The sequence below is a fragment of the Rhinatrema bivittatum genome, chromosome 7, assembly GCF_901001135.1.
Source record: "Rhinatrema bivittatum chromosome 7, aRhiBiv1.1, whole genome shotgun sequence".
NCBI classification, from domain to species: domain Eukaryota; kingdom Metazoa; phylum Chordata; class Amphibia; order Gymnophiona; family Rhinatrematidae; genus Rhinatrema; species Rhinatrema bivittatum.
The window spans coordinates 113,026,545-113,051,309 of NC_042621.1; the positions used below are offsets into that span (position 1 = coordinate 113,026,545).

The following is a 24,765-nucleotide window of genomic DNA, read 5'->3' on the forward strand; positions in this document are numbered from 1 at the left end:
GGCACTGGGAAAGGAACAAAGGACAGTGATGGGAAGAGAGAAATGTCTGAAAAGGACTGTGATACGAAAGAGCAAGAGGCGAAACAAGAGCAGAGCTAAATAGACAAGATCAATATTGTTTCATTAATTTAGCGGGGCTGGTAATTGAGCCTAGCACTACCGAACAGAGATACAGGCTTTGGAGGAATGACCAGAGGATAACCCTCTGCACAAAGTAACAGCCAATCCGTGAGCAACTACTGTGTAGAAAGCTTTCTGATTGGTCACCCAGGCAGCCATTGTTTTGTGAATGGTCATTTTTGCCACTACAGAAATCTGTCATGCATTAAGATCGTGAGGTGGGCATGTTGCACACATGGATGTCTGTGGGGATGTTGCTGGAAGCAGGAGAAGATGCTTCTGGCTATAACCAAATTATTTGTACATAATTACTACTAGCAGCTGGTATTAGCAGTCCCTCTAGTAAAATCATAGCAAATACCACTTTGACTGCCAGTGTGTGATACTGTACTGGCCCTTTGTGCTTGGAATGCTGCACAGAATGTTAAATTTGTTCATTCTTGTACTTCTGTTTTAAGCCACTCCCGACATGGGAAGCTAAGAGCTGCACCAAGCTGACTCATGGGAGTGCCTGGATACTTGACACACATCTGAGAATAAATGCAATTCAGCCGCTACTAAAATGCCCCACACAGCATCAGTTTTTACTCTTGAGTTCGTGGAAGCCTACAAGGTAGACTAATAAACAGGAATATTCACAATCTCACTAGCCACTATCACTCAGAAGATATTTTCAAGCTGGAATCCATTGTTTTCTGAGACTTGACCCAACGCTATGCCATGTCCCTTTTTGGCATGACTGATTAACCAAACCCCTACACCTAGTCACCCGTCCTCTCAACCATCGAGAGGTTTCACTCTCTAATTCCTCTGCCAAACCCACTCTCTCTTGTCATATAGAGCCTGGAACTAAAATCCTTGCAAGAAGGTTTAGAAACACAGTATTAATGAGAACCAGAAACAAAGGGACTCAGGTAGAGCAAAAAATGCATGGACATTTGTTTGAGTGGAGAAATATTCAAATCTGAGGTTTGCTGAAGTAACTTTCAACCAAATTACTGATAGGAAAATTGGCCATCCTGCTCTACAGCTTCCTGCTGCTCTGACCTTTTACAAAATGTGAAAGCACTTTGCATTTAATGGTCCCTCATATGGAAATTATCACATTGCCTTCCTTAAAGCAGCAGTGCTCATTTAGCTGGCAGCTAAAGCAAACAAAATCATTAGCATCCATCTCGTTTATTCTTATTTATTTTTTCATTTCATTCCTGCAGAGATACTGGGGTTTTACATATTTTTGATAGCCTCTCCTACCACCCCCCTCTCCCCCAGGATGAATTTATATGAACCAGAACACTGCTCATCTGTTGCTTCTCCGGGCCCCATGTGGACATTAGATTCAGAACGGCGGCAGCAGGTAATTAGGATGAGCTTTCAGTCACTTCAGACCGATACCTCCCTTGAGAGTAAAACAAAAAACTAAAAAAAAAAAAAGGTGTGTTTTATTATTGCGTTTTAACTACAAACGTGATTATCTAAAAGCGTTGGGGGGGGAGGGGTGTTGCCATTGCTGGCGGTTTAAAGCAAAAGTTTCTGCAAACCCAAGTTTCACCTATAGATGGTGCTAGCATTACCTCTATTAATACTTTTGCAGTATTAGGCTTACAAACAATTGTTAATAATCACCAGTTTCGCTCCAAGTCTGTTCTTTATAAGGGGGGGGGGGGGGGGGGAAGCTATAAACCAAGGGAGTTTTGTACTAGAATGACAAAAAAAAAAAAGAAAGATGTAAAGAAAACCGGAGGCTAATGATTAAGAAAAGGTATGTAAGAAGAAGAACGGGGAAACTAAAGCAGAAGGAAAGGTAGACTGAAGGATTCAAAAAAAGACAGGAAGGAGAAAAAATAATAAAGAAGAAAAAAAATCACGAAGGACAAAAGGGACAACGTGGAGAGCCTTGCCCAGGCCTGTTTACTCACTCTTCGGCGGATCTCATATTGTTATTTATGACCCGCTAAGCATTCCTATAAAGGTCTTAAATTCTTATCACATTGAAATAAGTAAAGTACGTGTTCTGTTGCAAGCCAAGCCAGATACTAAGAAAGTGTCGAGTTAGGGCAGAAAGCCCCTTTTCTTCCATCGCACCCAGCGTAAATCATCGAACTCATAATAATTTACGACTCCCGGAGGACTTCTGTACTCATCCTACTTTGCGCTGGGTTTGCCAAATGAGCCCTAGCAGAAAACCTCTTTCAAAGAGCAACTTTTCCTGAGAGGGGGAGGAGGAAAGCAATCCTACCACTCTGGCAGGGTTTTGTTGTGAGGCGCTGCAGATCCTTGCTCTGCAAGATCTCCCTGCAACCCAGGAACTAACAGGAGAGAGCGCTTGAACTCGGAGAAGGCAGTGATATGGAGAGTATGTCTCATCCATTTCCTTAGAAGATTATTATTTATTTCGACCACAATTTTGCTTCAGGTATTTGGGTTGGTTTTTTTTTTATTATAGGTAATATGCCTCAGTCTGAACTACCTAGTTCCCCTCCCACCAGAAGTGCCCAGAAACAATTAGGTAAAGTGGTTCCTGTCTTCAGGTTAAATTTCCACTAATACCCCACCTTGAGACTTATCCCTGCCCCATCCCAAATACTTATTTGTCTTGACTAGATTATAAACTTTATGGAGCAGGGACTCTCTCTTATGTGTATCTGTATAGCGCTGCGCACATCTTGTAGCACTCTATAAATGTTTAGTAGTTGTAGTAATAGTAGAATATGGATTCCTTCCCTTTCTTGTTCACCTTGCCTGTCCTCTAACCTACTGTTGGGTCTCTAAGCTGCTTAAAGTTGCATACAGTTCCCTCTGAGAGATGGGACAAATGTTTCCGCAAACATTTAACCTAAGTGCAGCATCAAGTTATTTCCCCTTGCCTCCTTCTGAAGGTGTGTAGGTCAGAGTACAATGAGGATCCACACTCAGATGCCATGAAAATGGTATGGAGGATGGGACAGGTTGGTACTTGGAAGAAAATGGTAGGAACAAGTTCTTTAAAATCAGGGATTTTGCACCTAATTAAACAAGAGTTTATTATGTATGTTTCGTTCCTCGCCCCGAACCATGGAGGATGCGGTAAAAAGTATTTTAAAATAAATAAATAAGAGCAATAGCTATAGATTAACAATCATATTAAGTATGTAGGCATTTGGGGATCACGTAAGGGAAATAAATATGCTTCCCTTTTAAAATATTTTATTCCTTTTTTGGGGAAGATTGGAGAAATTACTTACCTGATAATTTTGTTTTCCTTAGTGTAGACAAATGGACTCAGGACCAATGGGTATAGTGTACTCCTGATAGCAGTTGGAGATGGATCAGATTTCAATCTGATGTCAGCCCTAGTACATATACCCCTGCAGGAAGTGCAGCTCTTCAGTATTCTCCCCGAAAAGCATTGTGGATATATGCATGACTGAATAATTTGAGTAACTTGATTAACTTTATAACTTTTGTTAACTTAATTAATTTGAACTGGTTGAATTGGTTATAGCTGGAGACCACCAGTGCCCTCAACCGAGAAACGTCGACAACCGGTAGGATGGGTGTCCTAGCTGAAGGAAAGCATGACTTACTCGTGAATCACTCGCTCCTGGGGATGTCACCCGAGAATTCCTTGAGTAACGGCGCCGTGGGTGGGATGCTGAGTCTATCTGTCTACACTAAGGAAAACAAAAATTATCAGGTAAGTAATTTCTCCATTTCCTAGCGTGTAGCAGATGGACTCAGGACCAATGGGATGTATAAAAGCTATTCCCGAACCAGGTGGGAGGCTGCCCGTGACCCACTTAGTACTGCCCTTGCAAATGCTGTGTCCTCCATAGCCTGAACATCCAGGCGGTAAAACCCGGAGAAGGTGTGGATGGAGGACCATGTCGCCGCCCTGCAGATCTCGGCGGGTGACAGCATCTTGGTTTCCGCCCAGGACACTGCCTGGGCTCTAGTAGAATGGGCCTTGACTTGTAAAGGCGGTGGCTTGCCTGCTTCTACGTAGGCCACCTTGATGACTTCTTTGATCTAGCGGGCTATGTTTGCTCGCGAGGCCACTTCCCCTTGCTTCTTCCCGCTGTGAAGGATGAATAGATGGTCCGTCTTTCATACGGATTCCGATCTTTCCAGGTATCGGACTAGGAGCCTGCCGACATAGAGATGGCGTAGACTTCGAGCCTCTTCCGAATTCTTATGCTCATCTGGCGATGGTAGCGAGATGGTTTGGTTGAGATGGAAGTGAGACATCACTTTGGAGAGGAACGACGGAAGTGTGCATAACTGGATGGTTCCCAGGGTGAGTCTGAAGAATGGCTCCCGGCAGGACAGTGCTTGTAGCTCGGATATACGATGGGCCAAACAGACTCCCAGCAGGAAGGCTGTCTTAAATGTTAATAGTCGGAGAGACAGGCCCCAGAGAGGTCTGAAGGAGGTTACTGCTAGGAAATCTAGGACCAGGTTGAGGTTCTAAAGAGGCACCGGCCACTTTAGGGGTGGTTGGATCTGCTTGACGCCTTTCAGAAAGCGGGAGACATCCGGGTGAGAGGCTATGCTGCCGCTCTCGCTCTTGGTTCCGTAGAATGACAATGCGGCCACATGTACCTTGATGGAGTTGACAGACAATCCCTTCTGTAGGCCATTCTGCAGGAATTCCAAAATCACAGGAATTTTGACTGAGTGTGGTATGATGTCGCGGTCCTAGCACCAGGCTTCGATTACTCTCCAAATCCTTATGTATGTTAGGGATGTGAAAAACTTGCGTGCTCGGAGTAGGGTGTCAATTACTGCCCCCGAGTATACGCTCTTCCTTAGGCGAGCCCTCTCAATGGCCAGACCGTGAGAATCGAGCTGGATCCTCGTGGAGGATCGGTCCCTGTTGGAGGAGGTCTCTGTGTGGAGGTGGCAGAAGGGGGCTCCCTGTCAGCAGTCTTCACATGTCTGCGTACCACGATCTTCTTGGCCAGTCCATGGCCACTAGAAGTACTGGTCCCCTGTGGTGTTCTATCTTGTGGATGATTGCGCCCAATAGGGGCCACGGCGGGAAGGCGTATAACAGAGTCTCCTGTGGCCAGGTCTGTACCAGGGTATCGATTCCCTGGGACTGGGGTTCCCACCTGCGGCTGAAGAAACTGGGCACTTGGGCATTGGACCGGTTTGCCAGGAGGTCCGTGGTTGGTGTTCACCAACAGTTTACTATCAATTGGAATGCTGTGGTCGACAGCCACCATTCTCCTGGGTCTAGGCTTTCTCTGCTGAGGTAATCCGCAGCGACGTTGTCATTCCCGGCGATGTGGACAGCCGAGATCTCTTGAAGATTCGCTTCTGCCCATGACATTAGGAGGTCTATTTCCAGAGACACCTGTTGGCTTCTGGTTCTTCCCTGATGGTTGATGTAGGCCACTGTTGTGGCGTTGTCCGACATTACTCTGACCGCTTTGTCTCGGAGTCTGTGACCAAACCGTAGGCAAGCTAGTCTGACTGCCTGGGCTTCTAGGCGATTGATGTTCCATCCCGACTCTTCTTTGTTCCATTGCCCTTGGGCGGTTAGCTCTTGGCAGTGTGCTCCCCATCCTCGTAGGCTGGCATCCGTGGTGAGCAGGATCCAGGTTGGTGAGGATAGTCTTGTTCCTTGGCTCAGATGGCCTTCTTGTAGCTACCATCGAAGTTGGGCCCGAACTCTGTCCGGGAGCTGAAGACATATGGTGTAGTTCTGGGACAGTGGATTCCATCGTGATAGTAGTGAGCGTTGTAGGGGTCTCATGTGAGCTCGTGCCCATGGCACTACTTCCAGTGTGGATGCCATGAGGCCGAGGACTTGTAGGTAATCCCATGCTGTGGGGCGAAGTTCGCTCACAGGGTTTGTAACTGGGTCATCAGTTTTGATCTCCTTGTCGGTGTCAGGATGACCTTGTCTTGGCTGGTCAGTGCAGCTTCCACTGCCATCCTCTTGGAAGGGTCATGGCAGGGGGATTCCACAAACTTGTCCGGAAGGAGATGGTGGAAATCCAGGTAATATTCCTCTCAAATGATGGATAGGACCCACTTGTCCGAAGTTATCTCGACCCATCTTTGGTAGAATAGGGCAAGACTGCCCCCTATGGCTTCTTCCTTTGGAAGTGTCGGCTGATTTTCATTGTGGGGTGCGGCTGGGGCCTGGGCCCGAGCTGGCTCCCCTTTTGTTGTGCTTGTTCCGAAAGGACTGGCTTCAGCCTGCGGGGCGGGCCGCTTGATATGTGCTTCTATATGGGTTGAAGCTCTGTGATCCTCTGCCCCTGGAGGTTCGGGGGAAGGATCACTGGTTTCTCTTATTCCTGTCCTCCGGTAGCTGCGGTAGTGGGGACTCGCCCCATTTGTTGGCTAGTTTCTCTAGTTCGCTTCCGAACAGGAGTGTTCCCTTGAAAGGCATCCTTGTGAGTCTCGTTTTGGAGGATGCGTCGGCCAACCAGTTTCGGAGCCAGAGTTGTCTTCTGGCTGCCATGGCGGATGACACTCCTCTAGCTGCGGTGCGCATCAGATCAGAAGCAGCATCCGTGAGGAATGATACTGCTGGCTCCAGGGCCTCCCTAGGAGTGTTGTTCCTGGTCTGTGATAAGCAGGCATGTATCACCACGGCACAGCAGGCCGCGATCTGTAAAGACATAGCGGAGATGTCAAAGGACTGTTTGAGGATAGATTCCAGACGTCTGTCTTGAGCATCCTTGAGTGCTGCTCCTCCCTCCACCGGGATAGTAGTGCGCTTCGAGACCATGGCATCCACTTTCGGACATGTCAGGAGATCTTTGACAGCTGGGTCCAGAGGGTACATGGCTGCCAGAGCCCGCCCCCCTTTGAATATAGTTTCCGGGGCATCCCATTCTAGGTCAATTAGTTGCTGGATGGCTTGTAATAGTGGGAAATGGCAGGAGGTCTGACAGAGTCCCTCTAGTAGGGGGTTTGGCTTAGGTTCCCCCGAGGCACTTGTGCCCAGGATAACAAGCTCTTTTAAGCTGTGTGTGACCAGGTCTGGAAGCTTGTCCTTGGTAAAGAAGCGTCTCATGGTTCGGTGGGGCTCTGTCCCTGGAGGGAGTTCCCCTTCCTCCAGGGGTTCTGAATCCTCATCCGAGTTGTCCGTGTCCCCAAAGCTGGGGCTTCTGGGCGGTGGGATCACTTCCCTGGGCATAGAGGGTCCCGGGATGTATCCTCTGGTGGTACCTGTGACCGCATTGTAGGAGGCCCCGGTTGCATGTGGATGAAGGTATGCAGACCTTTGAAGAATTCCACCCAGGAGATAGATGCTGGGTCTAGACTAAGGAGTGCCGTGTCCCTGGGGAGCCCCGTTTGAGGGAGGGTCCCACTGTGCAATGCTAGGTCCAGCATATTGCTCGAGAGGCTGGAACCCGGTACCGGCTAGGGAGGGCCATGAGTTGGATCCCCTAGGGCCTCTTCGCACTGTATACACAGGGCCGTCACCTTCTCATGCTGCACAGCTCTAATGTGGCATGCTGGGCAAAGGCCCTGAGCCTTGAGTTTCTTTTCCAGTGGTGCCATGGCTTGTGCGCGTAAAATACAGTTTTGGTGCGAGCTGAGGGAGATGTGCGTGCTGTTGTGCGCACAGATCGAGTTGTGCGCTCGGCACTGTAAGCGTGTGGCTACGCGCGTCATTTGTGCGCGTGACGTATGCACAAGGTATTTGTGCGCATGGCTCGCCTCTGTGCGAGCGGATCAGGGCGGCGAACAGATCAAAATGGTGACGGCGACCACGCGGACAATATGGCGACCACCTCGGAGGGTCTCCACGTGGGAGGACCCTCGGATCAAACCGGGGTCTAGCCCTGCTAAGGCAGATCAACCCGGTGGCACTGGTCCCAGCTGGTGACCTGTGCGACTCCTCGAGCTTCAGGGACCGGATGCTTTTAAATAGATTTCTACCTTGTCTCAGCGCTTCCCGGTCTCATTCCGGGCGGTGTCCGGCTGCGGGGGGGGGGGGGGGGAGGGAAAATACCTTCACTGCCGTGCTCTAGGTTGCACCCGCTGCCTCTCAGCCTCACCCAATGTCGGGGGCTAGGTCCCTGCCGTGGGTCGGCCGCCGGACCGAGGCTCACCTCTGAGGGATCGCGGAAATCACCTCGGGAATTCTCAACTGGGGGAGGGACCCAATGGGTGTCACCGCAGGAGAGCGGGGCTCGTCTGTAGAGGTAAGATTTCTTCTTAATTTGGTTTTCTTTGGTAAAATTACTCTAACGCTGTGCTAGCGTGCACAGAGTCCCTAACTGCTATGGAGACGGAAAATACCGAAAAGCTGCACTTCCTGCAGGGGTATATGTACTAGGGCTGACGTCAGATTGAAATCTGATCCGTCTCCAACTGCTATCAGGAGTACACTATACCCATTGGTCCTGAGTCCATCTGCTACATGCTAGGAAATGCTATATTCAAGATCAGGCAGTCTAATTTCAAATTTGATCACATTACTCCCTCCCCCAAACAGTTACATCCCTAGCCTCTGGGATAGCCCTAGGGAATACATATTTGATTTAAGATTTATTTTGACAGTCAGTGCCACCTTTAAGCGGGAAACCAATGCAGACATCTATCCTCCGATGACTTCATGAAAAAAGCAAACCACGGGCAACCTAATTAGCATCAAAGGATGTGGGGTGACCTGCAAAATGAAGACTCCCCAAAAAAAATACAAGTTAGTAGTTCAAACAAACAAAAAAACTGGGAGTCCTTTCAGCGATGGGGAAGTCAGCACCAATGGTGCATCTGTTAGAGGCCTGTATAGCTCCAAAGTAATGTGACCCATCCCGCACTGGCCTTCTGACCACAAACCAAGCTTATGCGCCTTCAAACGTTTTATCGCCTTCCTATCTCTATGCCCCCTCCAGGCTACACCTCTGTGGTCCAGAAGTAGCTAAGCACATCCTCTTGAGTCCTGTGACTACCCCTCTGCATCATCTTTGCTATACTCTTCCTCAATGAAGGGAGGAAGGAGCAGCTGCTTGGAGTGGGAGTGTGTGCTCACTTGCTCTGTCTCCAGGGGGCTCATTTCTCCAGCCACTGGGGTAGACAAAGGGTCTCCTTTTGCCTGGAGCTTGTGCCTCCTCCCACTTGCATTGGTCCTTTTTTTTTTTTTTTGACAAACTAGAAAGCACAAAGGAGAACAGATGGAGAGATGGATACAGAGGGTGAGATACTGGGAAGAGAGGGTGATGGAGCGTGAGAGATATTTAGACAGGAATGGACAGTGAAGGTAGCGAAGTGGGGGAGATCTGAAGACGTGCACAAAGGGAGGTGGTCAAGGCTGGAAAGGAGGGCAGTGGAGGTGGGGTGAGCAAGAGTGGACATGGAGGTGGGGCACCCATACAAAGCAGAAGATGGAGGATTGTTGGAGCCATAAAGGCAGAGTTGGGGGACTTGGAGAAAGACTAGAGAGGAGATAACGGAGAGTGAAAAGACCAAAATGGACAAGATTTAGGGCTCAGAGAGTTGAAATACCAGAAGAGGAGGTAGAGGACTCAAATTGGGCAGGGGAGAAAATCAGGGGAGGGAGGTGAAGGGCTAAGATGGGAGAATGAGATTGTGGAGTTAAGATGATTGGGGAAAGCTAGAGAAGGGAATATGGAAGACTAGAAGGGAACAATGGACTTGAGAAAGGGGGAGGTGAGAGGAGAAGATATGGAGAAAAAGTACAAAGATGGTGATAAAGGGGTAAGAAGAAATGGAGATAGATATCATGAAAGAGAGACCGATTTTAGAAAGACAGATGGAGAGGAAGGAAGGGGAAGCAAAGAAATGGAAAAATGGATGAGAGAACTGGAAAAGAATCACAAATAGATATCAAGATGAAAACCGTACCAGAGGATAAAAACTCAGATAATAAAGGTAGAAAAATATTTTGCTTTCAATTTAATTATTAGATAAACATGCAGAGATCTATATTCAGCAGCGTTTAACCTGCTAACTCAAGTTATCTGACTAAATACTGACTTTTGAATATTTTGGGCACTTATCTGGCTAAACTTTACCTAGATATCTCATTTTTGGGAGGAGTACCATTAGCTGGCAAAGTTATTCAGCTAACTCTGGTCACACCAAAGACCTTTCCTAAAGTTAGCTGGATAAAGTCATCTGGCTATATTCAGTAGTGTGGCTGCACCACTGAATATCCGGCCAGTGACTTACAGTTTATATAGTGCATGTACAATTTTTATAACATTATACCTATAATAATTGACAAGGAGCACAGCTCTTAGCTCTGTTTCTTGTACTTTGGGTACATTTTAGTTGTAAGTACAATCTTATTTTTCTGCTTTATATTTTGAGGAGTAAGAGTGCTTGTACTCCCTGGTAGACAGCGCTGCAAAAGAAGGCTGAGTCCTGTAGATCCTGGTCACTTTTGGCTACCAAACTTAGGCCCTGATTCATCAAGGTCTTTTCCCATAGACACAGAATGGGAGAAAAGCTTTAGTGAATCAAGCCCTTAGTGTTGCAAATGTGTGCAAATTAGTAGGCAAATATGTTTACTTTAGATTCCTTTTCAAGTTAATGCCAAGGATTGCATTTTAAGCTGCCTGGCTAACCTTCAGCTTCTAGGTACCAAGGTAGACCTTGGCCCAACAATAACATTTAACAGGGACTTCCTTTGACAGTTCTTGCACCAAGCTCCCCGAAATTCCGGTGCTGCGGGAGGGGCAGAGGGGTGGGACCGCTGAAAAAAAGACACCGTTTCGTGCATTTTCCAACAAACAGAACTGAAGAAGCAGCAAAAGGGCAGCAGGATACTGGGTGCCATGGGGGAAGTATTGGGGGCAGACTCAGTCCACCCTGCCATGTGCTTACTAATGGTGCTCTCAGAACCGCAGGAAAGCTAACACACGGAAAACAGATGGTACAATCATTCATGTAGTAGCTTTGTCCATTAAGACAGCAGGGAGGCTGCGCTTTAACGAAATGTAAGTAGTAGTCATCCACAGAGCGACCAGAATAGGGACAATGAGCCTTGTGATCAACATCAAGTAGAGAAACCAGGAACTATCCACCGCACTGGCTGGATGACAGACTTTTGTAGGAAATACAGGCCTGGGCTGAGCCCAACCGGCCTTTGCACCATCTTTAATTGAGTCAGCCCAAGTTTGCATTTTTGACTTGAGAAAGACATGGGACTGAGGAAAGGGACAGGAACTGATCTTGTGAACAATGGCAGATAAGTATGTAAAGGGGTAAGTGTGTATTTCAGAGAGGGTTGATGAGCATGGGAGTGGGATCAAGTGATGTATAAGCAGGGAGAGGACATGAGACAGTGGAATTAATTGGTGGGACACCATGAGGGCAAGGAATTACATATCCAATTTCATGAGTCCCAACTAACCCTCTCTCTCAGCTCCCTGTCGAGGACTGGATTTTTGCACAGGCCTACTTGGTCTGTGCCTTAGGCAGAAAAACTCTGGGGACAGCAAAGTCTGGAGCGTCACAAAATCTTGCAAAGATTCTGGGCCACGGCACCCCCATTGCCTGCTCCATCAGGCAGTACTGTTATGTGTCCCATTGAAGGAAACAACATTTCTATAGCCCAGCAGTCTGTGGAGGGACTAGGGACATTCTTGACAGTATTAATCCTTTCTTCAGGAGAGGGTCTGCCAAATTCATTGAAAAGAGGAAACAAACTAGACCTTAGGTAGAGAGCATAATAAAAGTGGTATGCTTTGGGTTGGCCATATTTGAAGCCAGGTCCATGCACAAGGCATTAGAATGCATCTACTTATCAATTTCTCTCTCATTTGTGAATGTAGCACTAGCAAATCAAAGTCTGGGTGATGGATTTAATATTGTAAGGAGCCACAAGGATTCTTACTGAAAGGAGTGAACCAATTTCCCGTGGAGGTACAGAGAGATTAGTAAGTCAAAGGTTTGGGATTTGCTCCCCCATATGGGAGAAGCAGATGGTGTGTTCAAAGCTGGCCACCATCTCAGCGCGTGGAGTTTTGACTTGGGTTGCCGGAGTTAACTTTTTTTAAAGGCAGCCTTGTCTGATGCTGTAGCACGTTGTTTTCCTGGGCCAGGCCTCTGGGGGTCTCTCTCTAAACAGAGACTGGGACAAGGAAGGAGACAGAGTGCCTTTCCCCCCCTAGCTTTGTCCATGTTTTAGAGGAAGTGCTTTCCATCCTTCCTGTGTGTATTTGAGTTGTCCTTTGAGTAAGAAGTTTTTCCTTTTTGTGTTACTGAGCACCCTAGGGCCCAGGGGCTGAGCCGCTGCTGCTGCTGCTATGAGGAGATGGTGCCTTTCCTCTAGATAGGACAGAAGAAGAAGTAGTGTCATCAAAGAGGGGATGGACTCTGAGACATTTCCATGAGAAGGATTTTGAGAAATGGTGTTAAAAGTTTTACGGAAACACAGAGAGAATCATCTGAGGAGAGAGGGGTGAGAAGGTGCCTATTAGGTGCCACAAAGTGGAGACCTGAGATTAGTGAAGAAGACAAGACGGGTATGAGAATGGGGGCTGTTTGATAAGCTGGAAGCACACTGGAATAAATGTTTCCTTCCCATTCCCATGGGAGAAGCTAGAGAGTAAATGGCAAAGTGAAAAGAAGAAGTCAAATTACTGGCTGAAATAACTGGAGAACTGGTTATTGACAAAGCAAGGTCACAAATTTATTACATTTCATTTTGTGATAATCAATTGGGCTATAATTTTCAATCTGAGCTGTAAAGAACACGCAATTCACTTTTACAAACTATCAGTAAAATTGAGTTGGAACCTACACTGTCTCCAGCATGATTATTGCTGCTCCCTATGTTGGAAGATCATCAGTGCTGTTTACAAAGAACAACCAAGAAGTCTGGGAGGAACAAATGCAATAGGGCCTTGAAGCTGAGCTTCCCCAAACATGGGATCCTGGTCTCTCAGAAATGGATTTCTGTGGTGAGAACTGTACATTTAAAGTCTACACTTTAAGGTGTGAGTCTTTGGTACAAAATCAGGGATTTGCATACACTGATTCCATTGTATGCACATCTATCTCATGCATATTCATTATGGATATCCTGAAAACAAGGCCTGTTTGTGGCTCTCGCGTACATGAGTTGGCCACCCCAGGTATAAAAAAATCTGTTATTACTATCAGGAATTTCACTGAATGACTGAAAACCCACTTCCAGAGCATTATATGTATCATAGGCAGGTAGCACATGCATTGCCTGTTTCAAAATCATGAGGATTGTGCATTTCAGTAGGGATGGGCTCATTGTAAGCAAACTCCACTGTGCAATACTTCAAAGCGAGTGACTTCACAAAACCTCTGCATTGTGTAAGATTTCAAAAGTACACACAGGAAGTCATATTTATTCACCCTGTTAATTAAAAATGTTGCTGCCAAGTCGTCACTTGTGAAAGCCTTTAAAGCTGCTTCCTTGCGATTCCTGTGAACCCCTGCGAGCAACCTCAGCACAAAAAAAAACTCTCACAAGGAAGGGAGAGCCGATTGGCTCATGCAGCGAATGTGATGTCATCTGGGATATCATAGCCAACACGGATCAGATCCAGTGAGAGGGAGGTCATGTGTGACTCTTTCAAGAGTTTCGCTGCAACTCATTGGCTCTCCTTGCAGCATCACATCACTAGGAATGTCATAGACAGCATCACGCCCACTGCATCGGATTGACCCCATAACAGTCATGCATGTGACATCGCAGACACACTATGGACCTAACCGTGGTTATCTTGTCTTCTGATACACTAATGCCAGCACAGCTTGCCCTAGAAGGGAATGGGAAATTGCAGGAAAGCTGCTAAGAATTTCCAAAACAATCATAAAACTGGAACTTAAATATCTCAATTCACCTAGACTGAGCTTCATTGTTCCCTCTAAGAGAAGCCACCTACCTGGGCAATGTTCGTCCTTTCCCAGGTGGGAGCACCGGGATCTGATGCATGGCCCCTTCGTGGCACAAGTGGCTCCTGCAATGCACTGGGACTCTTTCCACACACTTGCATGGATAAGCAGCTTAATTTAATTTAATTTGATGACTTGTATTCCACCATTCTTAAACAAAATGAATAATTCATGGTGGTTTAACATAATCATAAAGAAAACACATAGAAATTCCATAATAATGGCAGTTAATAAACAATATTAAAAAATACCATAAGGGTCCAGATAATAAAAAATCATATAAAGCATATGGATCCCTGCAATGGCAAATTAATGCTTAGAGGCAATACATTGTGTTCCAGCATTCACTCCTGAGCCACACAGATGGACAAATATTATGGAGATTATATATCCCACTGCATTTTTTCACCTTACTGTAAAAAAATAAATATATGTGGGGCAGCTCCAGGGCTAGTTGGCTCTGTCCAATGGGAATTTAATGCTCTGCGTGATGCCGTCAATGCCGGTGGAAGGGTGTTCAGCCTCCCTAGACAGTGATGTCGTCATGATATCTTTCTCTCTCTCAAATAGCACACGACAAGGAAATACATATCCAAAACCGGAAGATGTTCTCCAGCTACGTGTCTCACCCACGCCACTTCTCAACTTGCCATCCGTTCAAAATTGCCGCCCTTACCGACTACTCTACTGCCCCGCCCACTTCCAGTGGCCCCCAGGTCCACCACCTACTCTGCCGACCCTGGGGCTTACATTACCTGGTCCACCGCTGATGTCAGATTAACAGGGCTATAGTTGTCTGCTTTCTCCCTGCTCTCACTCTTGTGGAGTGGTACTACATCTGCACTTCTCCAATCTCAAACGGGTGTACAATGCTATAATCATCCCTGGGAACTCTCCGGGGTTTGAGACTCTGGGATTCTAAATCAATTGCTAGGACTCCCAAGTGCTGCAGCTGAAGTGTCCCTCACGGCCCCAGAAGAGGATGTTATGGTACGAAGGCCCGTGCGGGTGGGAAGGAGGAGGAGCAAATCGCTGTGTTTGCTAGCGTGGCCAGAAGCAGTTGTCATCATCATCCATTCCTGGGTCTGCCAGAATGGCCCAATAAGGGAGTCCTAGCAGCATCAGCCCATGCGGCCCAAAGAAATAGGAATCCCGATCAGCTGCAAGGAGTTGAGGGTGGAGGAGGAAATGAATGAATGTAAGTGTGTTATGTGTGAGAGGAGAATATTTCTGTGCACACCCTGACCCCCCTTGCTAATCCAAGACAGCCTCGGGATGATCAGCAATCAGAAGTTGCCAGGTGTGCCTATACTTTCACATTATACCCCCATGGAACTACTGAAGACAGGTTACTAGAAAGGAAAGTGGCCGAATTGCAGCATGGCTGGTTTTTTCCTTTCATTGTCAAAAGCAGAGGAACACTGGCAGGCAGCAGCACATTTGATGGGATAAACAGCATGTCACACTATCCAATCTGTTCTGGCGGATCCCCAGACTACCACCAACATCTGCTCCCCAGGGACTGATCTGCAGATGTTTGCAGCCAATTCACTAAATGCATCAAGATGGACGACCTCAAAAGTAATGACTGCTTAATGATTCTTTCAATGATAATTACATTTTGGTACTGCAAAATGGAAAAAAAAAAAAAACCTGCAGGATGAGAGACAGACGGGATTGGGGGGGAGAGAGAGAGATAGAGTAAGAGAGAAAATGAAAGCTAGAAAGGGGAAGATACACAAGATTTGAGTAGAAGCAAACCAGTAGTGCCATGTAAATGCTTCACATTTCACTTTTCCCAAAGACAGCTCCATGCAGAACTAACAGAGTCGATTTTTCTGGCGTGCCCTCATCCACAAGTATTTGTGGATCCAAAACAAATATACCCCTATCAGGATTCCCTGGCATGTCCTGAAACTGTGGTGTCAATAAGACACTAAACAGAAGCGCCATTAGAGACACACACACACACACACACACACACAGAACTCAAAGTCTTCTTCCCTTTGGAAAGTAGGCTATAAACAGGCTCTGAATTTCTCCCATGGCCACTGCTTCTTGCAGGCATTCAGCTAATTAACCAAGCCGAGCTCCCACACACTCAGCACCTATAAACACATCAGACGTGACTGAACACCTCTTGCAAATGTCTCATGCACACAGTACAGGCCTCGTTTCCATTCCCCCCCCCCCCCACAATATAAGCCACATACAAATTCCATTTGCTTTTGCAAACTGATTCTCAGAAGGAGTGCATTTCAAACTCAGGCTTAGGAAAGTTAAATGAGAACTATTATACATAAACATACACACACACACACACACACACACACTCTTCATCCTGAGATGCATCCTCTTCTTGCACATGCACACTTTCTATATCAGGCACCTCCATCATTAGCATATACACCCTGTTATATGCTTTCGCAATGTCTATACACCACCCCGTCTATATACACACCATGAAGTTATATGCACACACATCTATTTAGATAAGAGAACCTTCAATTTGTAGCAGTACCACCCAGTGTCATGTTCCTATACATCAAGCTATTCTAAAGATAAGCCGTTTGTACTCAGTCTTCTTGTCTTGTCTGTAAGTAAATCCGTAGCAAACAGAATGCCGTCGAAAAAAACCCCATTTCATTGAAATGGCACTAATAAAAACTGGAGAAAGAGATCACCAGGGGGGAAGACAAGGGGGTTCAAAAGTAGGGCATTGTTTTCAGATCTAGCTGAGCATGTGATACTGTAAATCAGACAATGCATCAGGATAGTAAGTTTCATTGAAAGGACAATATCCTGGTTTAAAGCATGCCTATCAGACAGAGGACAAATGCTCAGGGTAGACAGGACAAGGTCAGATCCTGGACATATTCTATAACCATGGGGATCTATACCTGGCACTCTGCTGGTCACCCCACCTTTTTTTTTTTTATTAAATAAATATCTCATCTGTATATGAAATAAATGTATGGAGAGGGAATAGGACTATACTCAAAGCTGCCCTGATTTGGTGAGTAAACTGTGAGTAAACTGCAATCTGCATTTAATATAAGACTGATTGAATGCTAGTAGGCTGTACCTTAATGCCAAAGAAATAAAAAAAAAGCCATGTTCTTTGATAATTTAAGTACACCGAGTCCCTACGTAATCTCTTGGCCCTGTGCACAAGTTCCTTCATTCCTGTTTTAGGTGTCCTGTGAAGGACAAGGAGCTAAGTAGAACCAGTTCTGGAAATGCCATCAGGAAGAGCAACTTGGAGTGAACTAAGACTTTTAACTGCCAACCAGTTTTTCGGCAGCACTTTCAATGTCCATCAGCTCCACCAGTTGGAGCATCAGGGCAGCACAAGGCCAACTATGTCCCCAAAGCATCACTACTCTCCAAGTACCCTGACAATTTGTTTCTAAAATGCAACAAATCTTAGATTATAATCCAGCTCCACCTGGAAACACCTGCACTCTGCATGGATTTAACTGTAGGGTTGCAGGTCCCTCAGGAAACCTTGGAGCCCTGTCCCACTTCTAGTGGGGGACTTGTATGTCCAACTTTCCCTAAATAATGTCAGACTATAACTGCAGTGAGAGGAACGTTTTAAAACCCGGAGTGGCTCAGCAGCTCCTTGAGGGCTCGGAGCCATTTGGTAGCCCTGTCCTTGCTTGCTCCCTTGACCTGCCCTGTGAGGCCTGCCAGCCACTCGGCCTTTCCCGCTCCCATCTCATCAGGAGACGTGAGCTGACCCTGCCAATGTCGAGATGTTCTATTCGGTTTCTGAAGGCACTTGGGAGCACCTGCAGGTCTACTGACTGGGCAGAAGCCTTCCTCCCACATCAGGGGGTACTCTCTGCCATCTGTGGCTCCCAGGGGAAGGGCAGAAGGAACCGCCAGGCTCATGTAGCAATGACGGTCATTTCTGTGGTATCCTCTGACGTGTCCATTCACATTACCATTTTAAGTTACATTCCTTCCTTGCAGCACAATTAAAACATAAACCAAAACCAAACCGACCAAATGGTGGGTTTTCTTATAGGACAAACACTTTCCAAATCTCTCTCTATATGGGGAGTTTCTCTCTTATTAGAAAGGAAACAAAATCCTATTTGCTTTTACTTCATCACGCCTCAAAGTTTTGGTTATCCAGTGGATAATCAGCAGCAGCAGCATTAAATCCTCGCTCCAGGATGAGTGTCTTCCATGATGGTTGTCTGGGACCAAAGATGGCCAATGAAGCTGATCCAGGATAGACAGACTGCCATAACTTGGGCACGTGTTTGCAGGTGGGATGGGTGGCCCTGGATTGTTGGTGCTCCCATCGTGTTGCTATAATAGGGTTTTGAAGGTTAGGACATTGTCCTCTTTATTTCTCCAAATCCTCCTACAAAGAGTTTTTGAGGATGGGCATGAATGTTGAACCTAATACTTGACTGCTTGCATATGTGCAAAAGGTTAGTCGCCCTCTGACTTCACAAGCTTATGTTTTGGTTTTTTTTTAATTGAAATGTGAGCAATGGCAGAAACATGCCAATCAAGCACATTGCTGAACTCATCAAGGACTGGCTAAACCAATCCCGATGTTAAATTCCCATCCCACACATGGATTTCTAGTCTTGTTTTTCTTAGGAAAACTAGAACAGCAAGCTCCAACATGCAATGGCCAAACTCTTGCTCAGTTTCTCCCAAGCCACCTGGTAACCCCTGCTTATGATGGATATGTTATCGTCTGCTTCCACTTCCGTGCCATTCTCTGCAAGAGTGGGGGGGGGGGGGGGGGGGGTTGTAACGTCATGGCCAAGACAGCAAGCTGGAGGATAGGACATGTAAACAGACTGCAGCCAACTAGATTGCCCAAGAAAAAGAGCTTCCCATGTTTAAACATAAAAATTAAACAATCCCCTACCCCACCTCCAGTTTCTTTGAATTTTGGATAAACTAAAGTGCACAGTATTAGAGGAACCTGACCACAGCTAAGTGTTTGGAATAAGAAAACTAATGGTTCACCAAGTTTCCCAGTGCTGCTGCTTTTACACTGTCAGTGCCGGATCTAGTCCACAGAGGATCGACCAGATGTGTGTTCGGTGGACGCAGGCTAGGAATACTCAAAATACTTTGGTTCCCTTCCCTGCCTTTCCAATTCCAAGTGTCTGTCCCCCCTCCACCACTGGCTCTGTATCCGTTCCCAATGAATTGGATGATAACCCAGCGCTGAGAACAAGGCATCAGCCCATCACTTCCAGCCTTGGTCTGGGTGTGCAAGAAAACCACTTGGATTTTTGTAGTTTTAATCAGGCGCCTTTCCAAATCCCAGCTCACGGCAAGTTCAATCCGCTACAGGGAGATGTTTTCCCGCCCCCGAAAGGGTTTACAATCTAACAGGCCCATGTACTATAAGGTATGAACAGCAGAGCACACAAACTTTACCTTCAATTGAGTGCATTTCTTTTTTTTTTTTTTTTTGTGCACAAACTTTTTACTGCCGGTGCAAGCAAGGAGTTTTGCTCCTATAAAATGTGCTGTGTAAAACTGTGCACTTTGGCTAGTGCCCCTCACATGTAAAAACCCGAAACCGATGAAGTCCTTCACTTTTAGCCTCCCATGCAGAGAGGTGCGTAGACTGAATGGAGGAGGGAAGCAAAGTTTCCAGGCCCCTAATGTTTAGTTTATGGGCAGAAGCTGGAGTTCAGTTGCTGGTCAGGGTCTAGGGGGAGAGCACGTGCTTTGTGCTCATGTGTTTTCTGCACACAAAACGATGAGGTGGGGGGGTGAGGCAGCAGCTCTTCCTCTGCCACCCTTTCTTTCTTTTCCTGCAGCGCCAGAGGCCGGATCTTGCTTGTGTGCTCATAAAAACGCCTCCCTCCCCCCCCATCACCTTTCCGATTTAAAATGTGCACTTGTCCTATCCAAAAGGCTGAGCACACATTGTATAACGCGGGTGTGCACCCTTCTTTTAACTCCTGATTCATTCGCATGCCATTTGTTTACTGCATCTGGAATTCCTTTTTTTTTTTTTCTCTCCCCCAGGTGGGTTAAAAAAAACCCATGTGCTGAATTTCATCGCATCAGGCCCTAAATTTGTACCTGAGGTAACGGAGGGAAAAATGACTTTTCTCTGGGGGCAGAAACAGGACGTGAACGCTGCCTTCTCCGGGTCATAGCCGCGCTAACCACCAGGGAAAGCGATTGTTCTCACATGCCTGTTACCATTTTTTGATCCCTAGTATATTAAACGTAAGCCACCTCCTTCAGGAAAAAAAAATTGCCTGTTTCTGGCTTTGGCCACATAATCCCAGGCACAGAAGTGGGATCCTTATGCACAAGCCAAGATTAAGCATGAAAACCCTTTAAAGAACCCGGGAAAAAAAAGATCACAATTATTATTTATCGTGTATATGATGTAGAAGAATTCTGATCATTTTATGTTCCTACAAAGGCTTATTTGCACAGACTACACTCTCTCTGTCTATCTACCCAAGAGTGTGTGTGTGTGTGTACATAGCCTCTTGCAGTTATTCTTATTCTGGCCATCAAAGCCAAACTCGTTCAATACAACTGGCCACTGACTTTCTGTTTGCCCTCCTGGAGGTGGATCAGAGCCTTCCATTCCCAAAGTCCTTGGCATTTTCTGGGTGCCAGACTGGGGATGGGGACTGAGTCTGATTTGTAGCAGAAGGGTTTGCCCACCCATAGGACCACGGGAAACATTATTTTTCCCCTTTATACGTTATATTTTCAGTGCTTGAGTTCCTCCCCCCTTGCCCCACCTTTGATGGTTCTTATTCTCTTTTAAGGTTTTTCTCCCCCCTTCAGTCTTTTCCTCCTCGCCGGCCTCTTCCCTCTTCTCTTGCCAGCTTGGCAGCAGAGGACTGCCTCAGGCGGCGGCTGAGACACCCGTTGTGTGGCTTGCCCACAAGGCCTGCCCCAGGGTCACGGGGTCCAGCTCCGTGCAGCCCCCCCCCCCCCCCCCCCCCCCCCCACTCAGGATGGAGCCTGAGCTGCCAGCAGGGAGTCCTCCTGGGCCTGAGACAGTGCCAGGCACCAAATGCTTGGTGCCTGGGCAGCCTCACGCCTGGTATGTTTTTCCAGCCTGGCCTGGGAATATCTTTATTTAAAATAAAAAAAAAAAAAACAACTTGCCTTGAAGTAGATGAGGATCTTTATGTAAGAGAAAAACTGCTTCTTCCCATCTCCGTTCACTGAAGTTATATTTCTTTCCACTGATAAGCGCATTTCAATTGCTCGTGAGCTGGCCTCAGCGAGATCTTGCACCGTGCAGGGGCCATCCTCAAGCAAGAGGCAGACCAAGAGGTGCTGCACAGTTTGCCCTCTTGTCACAATCGTAGTGTGACAGGTCACTGCCACTGCTACCAATATTATCCCTATTTTTTTTTTACAGCTAGCCATGGGATCTTTGCTCTGGAAATGAATACGGTGGCTTGGAGATGTCTGAGACCCGTTTTGCAGTAAGGCCAGGGCCACCTTGCTGTAGTAACTGGAAGTTGGCTGTTTTATCCCACGCTCAGTAAACAAGAGGCTGAGGCTGCTGATTTTTGGCGAGGACTTCTTGGGGAACATTTTGGAGACATTTACTTATTGGAACAGGGGGATTTTTTTTTGTTTTTTTCATCCTACTCCTTTCCCTTATGCTGGTTGCTGGAGAGACTTTTCCCACTGTTCACGGGGAAGGAAGTTGGGAAACTGTTTTGGGCAGGGAAAGAAGAGTGACTAGAGGAGGTACTATGGACAAGGAAACCATTGATTTTTTTGTTTTGATTTTGAACAAGGGGATCACAGCTTATGCTGTTGTGATTTTTATTTTGCTCCTCGTGATTTTTGCCATCGTAGCTTGGATCATTCTTTTTCATGTAAATTTCAGCTGAATACCGTCCTTGCACTCCGTGCTTTATTCAAGCAGTGCATGTCCTCCCAAGACAACTCTTCTACTGTGTGAGTATCCAGCAACCAGTTCAAGTGCGAGACAGACAGTTGGGATATGTGAGTGTATGACTAAGACTGCGCTACCTACAACTGTACCAGGGGGCGAGGAGGTTGAATCTCACACCCCCCAGATAATCCCCAAGTGTGAGAGGAAGAGCGGTCCGGGATATTGAAGAGCTGCCCTGGAACTGTGTGACCACCCCCCCCCCCCCCCTCAGCCAGTGCATCCCAAGATTGGGGGTGAGGGGGATTTGCAGTAGGCCTCGGTAGAGAATCCCCGTTTTGCCATGTCAGTTCCTGACCTGCCGGAACAGAGGCAATTAAGGGTATTCCTGCTGGTCCATTGCTTCTCCATCCCTGCAGGAATCTGCCCAGTCGCTCTGATACCTATTCTAATCCCAGAAGCAACATCTCCTGGAGGGCAGTCGTGGGTGTGTGGTGTTAATTACTTCTGTTGTCATGAGGAAGTTCCTGTATAACTTCAGGCTATTTTTTTTTTTCTGCAGTGTTGCTGTACAGAGGGTGTCTGGTGTCCTCTGTTTGCAGCCCCCCCCCGACTCCAGATGTCTGACAGCGCTATTCCAGCAAGGATATTACAAACTGTTGACATTAGTTGGTTTAAGACCGCCTGTGATATTTTAAACTGCTGACCTTTTCTAAGACATGGTCCCAGTACATTTGCACACAGAACATGCGGAGGACCAAACAAGCTGGCAGTCTGAATGTGGCTCTGAGAGTCAGCTTCTTGCTGAGGTCTTGTACCACTGCTCCAGAGGTGGCTTCGTCTGAAGCTCCCAAGACCCGATTCCAGACAACTGATATTAATCTGCCAAGTCAAGGCTGTGAATCTCGGCTCCAATCCTCAAAGGCTCCCAAATGTATCTTGTTTGTTTGCTTGTATTTTCAAAGAGCGCAACTACTAAGCAGGCGATGTATTTGCTGGCATGGGGTGGAGGGGGTCCTAAGAAATGAGTAATGCGCATATTATTGTGACTCTGAAACCCAAACCTGTGTGGGGGCCAAAAGGCCTGGAGTTGGGTGCATCTGAGCTGTGGGGGAGGGGGGCAGTCTACAGGTTGTTTCAGCCCGGCACGGGGACATTTGGGAGAAGCCCGTGCACGCAGATTTCAACGTTCTCTGCAAATACAGCTTGAGCAGGGCATTCCCGAAGGAGACGTCTGGGCTTAGCAGGTGGATGGCTACATCACCGGAACGCGGCTCCCTGGTCAGAAAGGATTAAGGAAGAAGGAATTAAAGCCTTCCTATTCCCTAAAGCCCCCCCCCCAAAAAAAAAAACTAAATAAAATTACACTCATTGGAATGGTTGTATATAAAAAGAAGGTAAGGAGAGCTTATAAAAAGGAGACTGAGAGCTTGGGGGAGGATCTTAATTGGTACTATCATCTTTATAATAAGTTTTTATTAATAATATAAGACAGTATTCAATAACCGTTTAGCACTGCTAAGTGCGTTCCTCACAATAACAACAAGAATCTCTGTCATCAACTATTATATCTTTATTAAGGGCTCAAACAGAAACTATGCAAGGCAAACGAGAGCTAACATTATCCATATGCTTTTTGGTGGTGGTACTGTTGTGAAAGCACCAAGTAAACCCATAGGCTGAATATGCAAGATCTCTTATCTTGAAAAGGAATGTCATCTCATTTAACCTGTCAAGCTCTTTCAAATCAAATCCAATTTCTTTTTTTTTTGTCTCAGCCTTGCCCGTGACGTTCTCCTGTATGTTCCAGTTCTTTTCAGATCCTGTCATTATTTGTAAACTCTGACCTGAGAAATTTAAGGAGAGAGGCCTTAAGGCCCTTCTGGAGAATAACGGAAAGATAAAATACTTATTTTCCAAACAGAAATTGTTTCCCTTTTACACTTAAAAAGCTGGCAACTGGGGACCACCAGGCGAGAGGCTCAGCGGCAGCTTCGTGCAGTGCCATGCACAGCACCCGGGTTCAACTCCCAGGCTGAGTCTTCTGCTCCCCGGGTTGGCTGGGAACAAGGAGGGTGCTGCGGAGGCGGCGTTCACAGTCCCAGTCACCGTGCAACGGTGCCACCTAATGTCCCGATTTTATGCCCGTAAATTGCAGGGTTCTGGAAGGATGGCCCCGGCCCATGACTCCAGCCAAGGTTGGTAACTGCAATGCCAGGACTAAAGGACATTGGGAGGGGATATAAATTAGGGAGACGGAAATTCCCAGGACGGTGGCAGCTGATGGCTCCTGTGGCGGGATTCCCAGCCTCAGTTCTGACTGAGGAGGAGGAGGAGGCAAGAAACAAAAGCTGGCAACTCTTAGCAGGAAAACTCCGCACAGAACTTCCAGGATTCTTCCACTGTTTAACATGTACCTTCCCAAATCTTTCTGTAGCTCCATCAGCGGACAAGGCACTTTAACAACAGTTACCATGGGTAGAAAATCCCTGGAACTGAAGATAGAACAACTTAAGCACCTCATTTAAGAAAGTTTTTTTTTTTTTTTCCTCCCATTTCATACCTATTAGGGAATAAGAAGCTCTTGCTAAAATCAGTTCCCCAGACTGAGCACATGGAGGGCAAGTGATGGAGGAGCAGCTCAAGCTGTGGTGAGCAGGGACTGAAACTCTGAGCCCTTATCCTGTACTGCCGGCCCCATACCCTGTCTAAATATTAGACTTTAATAAGGCTTTAGGACACACTTTTAAGTTCCTTTGTTATGGCTCATCATCGAAGACTGGTTGATGTGCCACCTTTACCATTGAAGGTGACACAAGAGGGAAATGATATGATGGTTCAGAACTTTGGCTCATTTAGCCATTCCCAGAATCCTCAGCAGGCTGCTTCAGACTGACACTTTCTCACAGAAACCA

The 24,765-nt window shown here is 46.7% G+C and overlaps 1 protein-coding gene and 1 long non-coding RNA gene across 4 annotated transcripts in view; one reads left to right on the forward strand and one right to left on the reverse strand.

Annotated features, from left to right (window-relative positions):
- Positions 1 to 24,765, reverse strand: part of UNC5B (unc-5 netrin receptor B) — a 258,217-nt gene that overhangs the window by 100,320 nt on the left and 133,132 nt on the right. The window lies entirely within an intron of this gene.
- Positions 1,254 to 23,424, forward strand: LOC115095386. The gene is made up of 3 exons (XR_003857757.1): positions 1,254 to 1,477; positions 21,845 to 21,915; positions 22,413 to 23,424. It is a non-coding gene; the product is annotated as an uncharacterized LOC115095386 (long non-coding RNA).